Below are 8,934 nucleotides of genomic sequence, written 5' to 3'. Positions count from 1 at the left end.
GGCCTGCCACATCTTGATTCTCCTCCACATCACCTCTCCAGCAAGAGAGCACAGACTTGTTTCCTTGGCAACTGGGCTCCAAGAGAGCCAGTATCAATGCACAAATGCTTATCAAACCTCTGCTTGCTTCAGACTTGCTGATGACTCATTGGTCAACACAAGCCCCATGGCCAGGTCCAGAGTTGATGTGGAAGGACATCACATGGGGGTGGAGCCTGAGACACATGACCTTTTGGGGACAGTAATGTAACAATGTACCATAGTCTAGTAAGATGCAGATTGAGAACTGGGGAGGGAAATAATCAACTCCAGCCCTGTCTTCCTGTCTCACTTAAGGAAGAAGGAGGGGGAAGCATGTAACATGCTTTTATGCTGATAGAAAAGACCAATAGATGATTCATGGGACTACTGTTTCTCCATAACCTCTGTAGGACAACTAGTAACATCTGCCTGAAAGTTTTTCAAGGCAAAACTTATTCAGTACTTTACCATGCTTGAGGTTTAGAACTTTAAGGATTCCACCCAGCATGGGCTGAAACGGATCTAAAATTACTTTCACAAAGAAAAGTCTGGCTTTGCCCGCAGGTACCCTTCTATCCAGGTCACTTAATTTTTGTAATTTTGTCACTGAATGTCAATTCTGTCCCACCCTGCCCTTCCCCGGTGATGTGGATTCCTAAGCACATGGAGTCTTCCTGTGGGCAATATAAAACACCAGCGTTTCTGTTTCTCATTTGCAAATTGTCTCTCTTCAAGCTTCTAGCAAAAGCTAGGCTGGTAGCAATGCTATTCAGACAAGACTGACCCACAAATTAGCTTCCATCTACTCCTCCAAAATCTCTACATTCACTCCTTACATCAAGAATTGGACACCTAAGGGATAAATAGTAAATGTCATCCATTTATCACCTTACTGATTCACCTTTACTGAGTTACATTTCTATGTTATTCCCTCAACTTTTCCTAAGAAACAACCATATTCAGCAGTTACATGTGTGTCATGAGAATTTCAAGCAATTTCTATTCTTTTCCATGAGAAAAAGTTTTCTTTTTTTCTAATAAGAAAAGCAGTTTCTCTCTGACATGTAAAGGGCTTGGAGGTGGTCATTCCTGTCCTCCCAAGAAGAAAAGCTGAAAAAACAAAATCAACAACCCTTCTTAGATCTGTGAGAAAATTGAGCTCATAAGGCAAGTCGCCACACTGAAAATTAGAGAGACAGGTGAATACAGAGAATCACAGCTTCCTGGGAGCAGGAGTCCACCGCTGGAGCCAGTATGGGTAGAAACACTTGCTAGAGTCTAAGTGTGGACTAGCTATAAGTTAAAAATTCCAGGGGCTGAGTCTTAGTGGAGCCCTTAACATTCATGAGTTTTACCTTCAGGAGCCCCATCAGGTCCTCAGAGTAAAGATCAGAGAAAATTCCCCTCATGTTTCTGGCAAGGGAAGAGGACAAGTAGGTTTTTTGAAACAAGTCCATAGTGTTCTGTTCTTTTTTGTTCTGTTTTTGTTTTTTTGAATTTTTTAAAATTTTATTTAATTTATTTTTTTTATACAGCAGGTTCTTATTATTTATCTATTTTATATGTATTAGTGTATATATGTCAGTCCCAATCTCCCAATTCATCACACCATGCCCGCCCCGCCCAACACTTTCCCCCTTTGGTGTCCATATATTTGTTCTCTACATCTGTGTCTCTATTTCTGCCTTGCAAACTGGTTCATCTGTACCATTTTTCTAGATTCCACATATATGCGTTAATATGAGATATTTGTTTTTCTCTTTCTGACTTACTTCACTCTGTATGACATTCTCTAGGTCCATCCACTTCTCTACAAATGACCCAATTTCATTCCTTTTTATGGCTGAGTAATATTCCATTGTATATATGTACCACATCTTCTTTATCCATTCATCTGTCAATGGGCATTTAGGTTGCTTCCATGACCTGGCTATTGTAAACAGTGCTGAAATGAACAGTGGGGTGCATGAGTCTTTTTGAATTATGGTTTTCTCTGGGTACGTGCCCAGGAATGGGATTGCTGGGTCATATGGTAATTCTATTTTTAGTTTATTAAGGAACCTCCATACTGTTCTCCACAGTGGCTGTATCAGTTTACATTCCCACCAACAGTGCAAGAGGGTTCCCTTTTCTCCACACCCTCTCCAGCATTTGTTGCTTGTAGATTTTTTGATGATGCCCATTCTAACTGGTGTGAGGTGATACTTCATTGTAGTTTTGACTTGCATTTCTCTAATAATTAGTGATGTTGAGCATCTTTTCATATGCCTCTTGGCAATCTGTATGTCTTCTTTGGAGAAAGGTATATTTAGGTCTTCTGCCCAGTTTTTGATTGGGTTGTTTGTTTTTTTAATATTGGGCTGCACGAGCTGTTTATATATTTTGGAGATTACTCCTTTGTCAGTTGCTTCTTTTGCAAATATTTTCTCCCATTCTGAGGGTTGTCTTTTGATCTTGTTTATAGATTCCTGTGCTGTGCAAAAGCTTTTAAGTTTCATTGGGTCCCATTTGTTTAGTATTTATTTCCATTACTCTAGGAGGTAGATCAAAAAGGATTTGCTGTGATTTATGTCATAGAGTGTTCTGCCTATGCTTTCCTCTAAGAGTTGTATACTGTCTGGCCTTACATTTAGGTCTCGAATCCATTTCGAGTTTATTTTTGTGTATGGTGTTAGGGAGTGTTCTAATTTCATTCTTTTACATGTAGCTGTCCAGTTTTCCCAGCACCACTTACTGAAGAGGCTGTCTTTTCCCCATTGTATCTTGTTGCCTTCTTTGTCATACATTAGTTGACCACATGTGCGTGGGTTTATCTCTGGACTTTCTATCCTGTTCCATTGATCTATGTTTCTGTTTTTGTTCCAGTACCATACTGTCTTGATTACTGTAGCTTTGTAGTATAGTTTAAAATCGGGGATCCTGCTTCCTCCAGCCCCATTTTTCTTTCTCAAGATTGCTTTGGCTATTCAGGGTCTTTTGTGTTTCCATACAAATTGTAAAAATTTTTGTTCTAATTCTGTAAAGAAAGCAATCTATAGATTCAATGCAATCCCTATTCTGTTATTTTTAACAAAATCCTGCCCTCAAGGGAAACTATTTTACCAGAGGCTAAACAACTTGGGGTTTTAGCAGAGCCCAACTGACCTGGGGGAAGGGAAATATCCAGCTCCATCCCCCTCTTCCTGTCTCACTTAAGGGTGAAGGGGTGGGAAGCAGAGAAGCACCTGAGAAAGTCAGAGCCCAGGAACACGGGCTCATGAAAAGACTGAGAGACCTAATCAGAGGATTATGGAATGCTTCTCCTCCCTACCATGTCTTTATACCACATCATTTGGGCTCCTAATAACAGGAAGTCAGCAGAAAAGCAAATAAAGACAGCAATTTGTACTAATTTATTATGCGTTATTGGTCCCAATTCTTTATGCTCCTGTGGTATTTTATGCCCACACCCTTTTTTTTCCTGGACATATTTTATTTTATTATATGATTGTTCTACAATTATTTCATACTCCTAAGATCCATAGTATTCTAATTAAAATTATTACGAAAACATTTATAATAATGTTAGAAAAAATTTTTAATTACATACAATTCCACTGTTCTATCATATGAATCATTTTCATTTCTCTATGTTTTCTTCCAGTCTTTGTACCTATGCAGACATAATTGTTATGGCCTCAAGGTAGGCAGGGTGTATGTTTCTCTGCCCCTTGACTTTGGGCTTGGCCACGTGACTTGCTTTGGCCAACAGGATATGCGTAAATAAATGAAGACTTGAAATGTGCTTTCTTACAGATGCTCTTGCCTTCCTGTGTGCCTGTAATCCACCATGAGAAGAGTTTTCTTCTAGTAGCTGCTGTCCCTTCAATCTGGAACCTAAAGCAAACACACATGAGCACACCTGAGCCCAGCCCACAAGTTGGAAACATGTGCAGCCAACCCACTGCCTAAGCACAGCTACCCAGGTGAGTCCAGCTGAGATTAGCTAAACAATAGTTGACATGCAGGCCCATGAGCACAAAAATAAATGCTTGTTTCTGTAAGACACTGAGTTTGGGAATATATGTAATACAGTAGAAGCTGACTAACAGAAAGTTTGTGAGTAGAGACGAGCTGCTGCTATAACAAAAGTGTAAAAAAATTGGGCTGGGAAGCAGGTGGCCCAGAAACTGTTATAAACTGGAAAATGATGACGTTTTATATAGCGGTAAAATATTTGATAAAACTGTCACCTGTAGTTACTGGAAAGGCAAGTAACTAATGAAATGAGGACAAAGTTTTAAGGCAGACTGTTGGCTGTGGACTAGCTGTTACTAGTTACATTTGATAAAGTACTAGAGTAAAGACAGCTACGAAATGAGCTGAGAAAAAACTGGCCAGATTTCAAGCAGAGATTAGAGGGAATATAGAGATCACAGAAATTGCAGAGTAGGGAAAACGAAACTATTTCCCATCAAATCACAGGAGTGGCTATTAAAACACAGACTCGAGAAAAAGACCAAATCAAAAGTATGGCTCTTTTTAAGACCTTGGAAAGGACTAAGGTATCACAGAGCAGATCCTTCCAACTACACAAAAGGACCACTAGAAATATCAAAAAGCTTGGCCCAGAAGCCTGAAGTGCCCCACATTTCCTTAACTGTGTCGAGAGAGAGAGAGAGTGAGAGAGAGAGAGAGAGCGCGAGCTTATCCCCCAAAGAGTGGTAGGTGTGTCTTTGGACACATGATGCAGATTGTAATCAAATACTTAGAAAATTCACAAAGTTTTTAGGAGGGCTGTGTTTGCAAAAGGTGCCTCACAAACCCAGAGTATAAAAACAAAAAAAAAAACAACCCCGAGGGTGTTCACAATGAATAAGGATCTGTGAGCCTCTATATTTTAGAGGCAGGGAGCAGGTTGAGAAGGCCACTCTGCCACCAAGATGGGCATGCTCCCCTATGGCCTCTTCAGAAGAGGTTAAGGAAAATGATGGAAAGTGAAGGACCTCCCAGAGTGTGGAGCCATAGTGGTAAAGGACATGAGCTTCGGAGTCGCTCCCAGAAGCAGACCCAGGGCCTAACCAAGAGACATTCCCAACCCCGCAGGACAGTGAAACCTGACAACACTTGCCTACTGGGCTTTCAGGATTGCTATAAATATGACTGCTCAGGGCTTCCCTGGTGGCGCAGTGGTTGAGAGTCCGCCTGCCGATGCAAGGGACACGGGTTCGTGCCCCAGTCCGGGAGGATCCCACATGCCGCGGAGCGGCTGGGCCCGTGAGCCATGGCCGCTGAGCCTGCGCGTCCGGAGCCTGTGCTCCGCAACGGGAGAGGCAACAGCGGTGAGAGGCCCGCGTACCGCAAAAAAAAAAAAAAAAAAAAAAAAAAGACTGCTCAGCCTCTTTCAAATCAAAGTGTTCATTGTGGTTATCCTGTCCCTGTGCTCTCATTCTATACAGGGTGTGCAGAGCTGGGGAGGAGGGTAACTTGCCTTCTTAAATCACAGCTCTCCTGATCAAGCAGACCTGATGTAGTCATGAAAATCTGCACTTGGAGCCGATGCTGTGATTAGATGAGACTTGGGGGTGGGGATGGATCTTGGAATGGGTGTGAGTATATTTTGCACAAGGGAGGGTCATGAATAATTTTGCAGATTGAATTATTGTTTCCAATGATTTATCCCTTGTGGTAGTATTATACAGTGACACCTACTATGGACTGAATTGCCCTCTAAAAATTCATATATTGAAGCCTTGCCCCTCAACGTGACTTTATTTGGACGTGGGGTCTTTGGGAGGTAATTACGTTTAAATGAGGTTGTAAGAGTGGGTCCCTAATTCAATAGGATTGGTGGCCTTATAGGAAGAGGAAGAGAGAAGGAATTCTCACTCTCTTTCCACATGTAGCACTGAAGAAAGTGCATGGGAACACACAGTGAGATGGCGGTCTCCTACAAACCAAGAGAAGAGGCCTCAGAATGAAACCTACTTTGCCAGCACCTTGATCTTGGACTTCCCGGACTCCAGAACTGTGAGAAATAAATGTCTGTTGTTTAAGCCACCCCATCTATGGCATTTTGTTAAGGTAGCCTGGGCAGACTGAGACAACACTCCTACCATGGCCTCATGGTGGAGAGAGAGTATTTCTCCAGCTCTTGACTTTGGGCCTGGCCATGTGATTTGCTTTGACCAACATGTTAGTGGTTATAATATGAGCAGAGGATTGACATGTACTTACACAGTGGGGCTCGCCTCTTTTGCTCAAGTGATCAGCCTGGTCCCATCTCCCAAAACCTAGTGGTTTATATTAAAAAGTATTTATTTTCATGTTCACTGGTCTTTAGGCCAACTATGGATCAGATGATCTAGGCTGGGCTCCACTGGCAGCTCTGCTTCAAGCAGTGAATTGGTTGGGTTTGGTTCCAGGCTGTGGGTTGAGTTAAGGTCAGATCCACATGTGGTCCAGAGACCAGGCTCAAGGAGCAGCTACCCAGGGAAAACTCTTCATAGCCAACCATTGGAGTATCAGAGGCAAGCCCCGCTGTGCAAGCACAGGTCATTTCTCTGCTCACATATGTCCACTAACATCCCATTGTGCAGCAAAAGCTGACAGCTACATTATTTGAATTTTGAGACTACATTTTCTCAAACAGTGTTGTTGAGGACAGTATTATATCATTCAGTTTCCCTTATACAAGACACATGAGAAACTGACCTAGCATTCACTGCTAGGGAAGAATTTGTTTTCTGCCAAAGAACTAGTTTGCTTTTTCCTTTCCAGTAAAAAGACTCTTCTGAATGTAGAGAGAAGAGAAAACTAAATACACACAAAAACATATGTGGGAAAATTACTTTGAGGATTATGGTATTACTAAGATCTCAGGAAAATCCTGAACTACAATAGATCATAAGTAATCTCAAAGGACAAGGGGCATAAGTAATCTCAAAGGACATAGGGCATGAAACCATGCCCTATGAGGAACTATTGAAGAAAACAGGAACATTTAGGGGAGATTTGAAGGAACAAAACAGAGGTTTTTAAATATCGACAAGGCTGTTATGTTAGATTTGTTTTGTGTCACCTCAGAGGCTGAGACTAGGAGCAATAAATGAATATTATAGAAGAGAACGAGAGAGGGTTGTAGACATAACATATAAACTGAGAGATAAGAAGAACCAGCATGAATAGGCTGTACTGAGCTCAACTCCACTGGTGTAAAGGAAACTAGCTATTGAATTGTGTCATCTATGAGGATAAAGGTAAAGTAGGAGATTTGCCATAGCCTTATCTGCAAGTTAAAGATAAGTAGCTTCCCTATTTAAAGAAGCCCTAGCCAGTCTGACATGTGAAGAGCTCGGAAGTCATCCCTCCTATCTTCACAAAAAGAAAAAAAAAAAAAAAAGGCTGAACAAACTGAAAATCAACAAGTCTTAGCTACATCAGGGAATTGAGGTTACAGGACAAACTGCTACCCCGAAAACTGGAGAGACAGACAAATATGGAGGATTATAGTTTATTAGGAGCAGAAGCTGCAGCTGGAGCCTTGCAGGAACATGTAAAGGGCAATTGACTAATTATTGGCGACTGGGCCCCGACTAGCTTAAGAGATAAATTTGCCTGGCAGCCCTCACACTTTCCTGAGTTTTATGTCCAGGAGCCTCACCAGGTTCTCAGGGTGAATATGGGAGAAAAAAATCCCTTCATACATCCAGAAGGGGAAGGGGAAAATTAACCATTTTTAAATAAGCCCAGCGTGCTCTGTTCTCCTTAACAAAAGCCTGCTTTTAAGGAAAACTTATTTTAACAGAACTTAACCAACTCGTGTTTTACCAGAGCCTAACTGACTTGGAGGAAGGGAAAAACCCAAGTCCAACTTCTTCATCGTGTCTCAGTTAACGGGGAAGGAGGAAAAAACTGAGAAATACTTGTGGAGGTCATAGCTCAGGAACACAGTGAGCTATCCAAAGAGATGTGTGTCACTTTAGGGCTAAAAAAAAGGGGGGGTGTACATTCTCCATTTTCTCTTTCCTCTTCACTCTGATGGATGAAGAAAATCACAAGGCCTGAGGGTGTGGCAGAGCCACAAGATGGAAGGAACATGGGTCTCTAAATCACAGCATGGAGGAGAGTCACCTGTGGACCAGGAACACCCACAGAGGACTGTTACATAAATGAAAGATAAATTTCTATTGTTTGAGCCTTTATACATTTGTGTGTCTGTTTGTAGTCTGTACAGTATGCCCCCCTTATCCATGGTTTCACTTTCCACAGTTTTAGTTACCCATAGTCTACCATGGTCTGAAAATATTAAATGGAAAACTCCAGAAATAACTCATAAGTTTTAAATTGTGCACTGTTCTGAGTAGCATGATGAATTCTTGCACCATCACCCTCCATCTTGCCTGGGACAGTGAATCATCCCTTTGTCCAGCATATCCTGCCCATTAGTCACTTAGTAGCCATTTCAATTATCAGACTGATTTGTCTCAGTATCTCAGTGCTTTTGCAAAGTGGTACTTATTTTACTTAATAATGGCTCCAAAGTGCAAGAGTAGTGATGCTGGTAATTTGGATATGCCAAAGAGAAATCACAAAGTGCTTCCTTTAAGTGAAAAGGTGAAAGTTCTCAACTTAATAAGGAAAGTAAAAAGATCGTATGCTGAGGTTGCTAAGATATGGTAAGAACGAATCTTCTATTCATGAAATTGGAAAGAAGGACAAAACCCATGCTAGTTTTGCTGCTGCACCTCAAACTGCAAAAATTATGGTCACGGTGTATGATAAGTGCTCAGTTAAGATGGAAAAGGTATTAAATTTGTGGGTGGAAGACATGAACAGAAAATGATTCAGTACTACCTGTGGTTTCAAGCAGCCACTGGGGGTCTTAGATCATGTCCCCTGTGAACAAGGGGGGACTACTGTACTACACTCAGT

This window comes from Lagenorhynchus albirostris, chromosome 2, assembly GCF_949774975.1.
Source record: "Lagenorhynchus albirostris chromosome 2, mLagAlb1.1, whole genome shotgun sequence".
NCBI classification, from domain to species: Eukaryota; Metazoa; Chordata; class Mammalia; order Artiodactyla; family Delphinidae; genus Lagenorhynchus; species Lagenorhynchus albirostris.
This window is presented reverse-complemented; position numbering follows the sequence as displayed.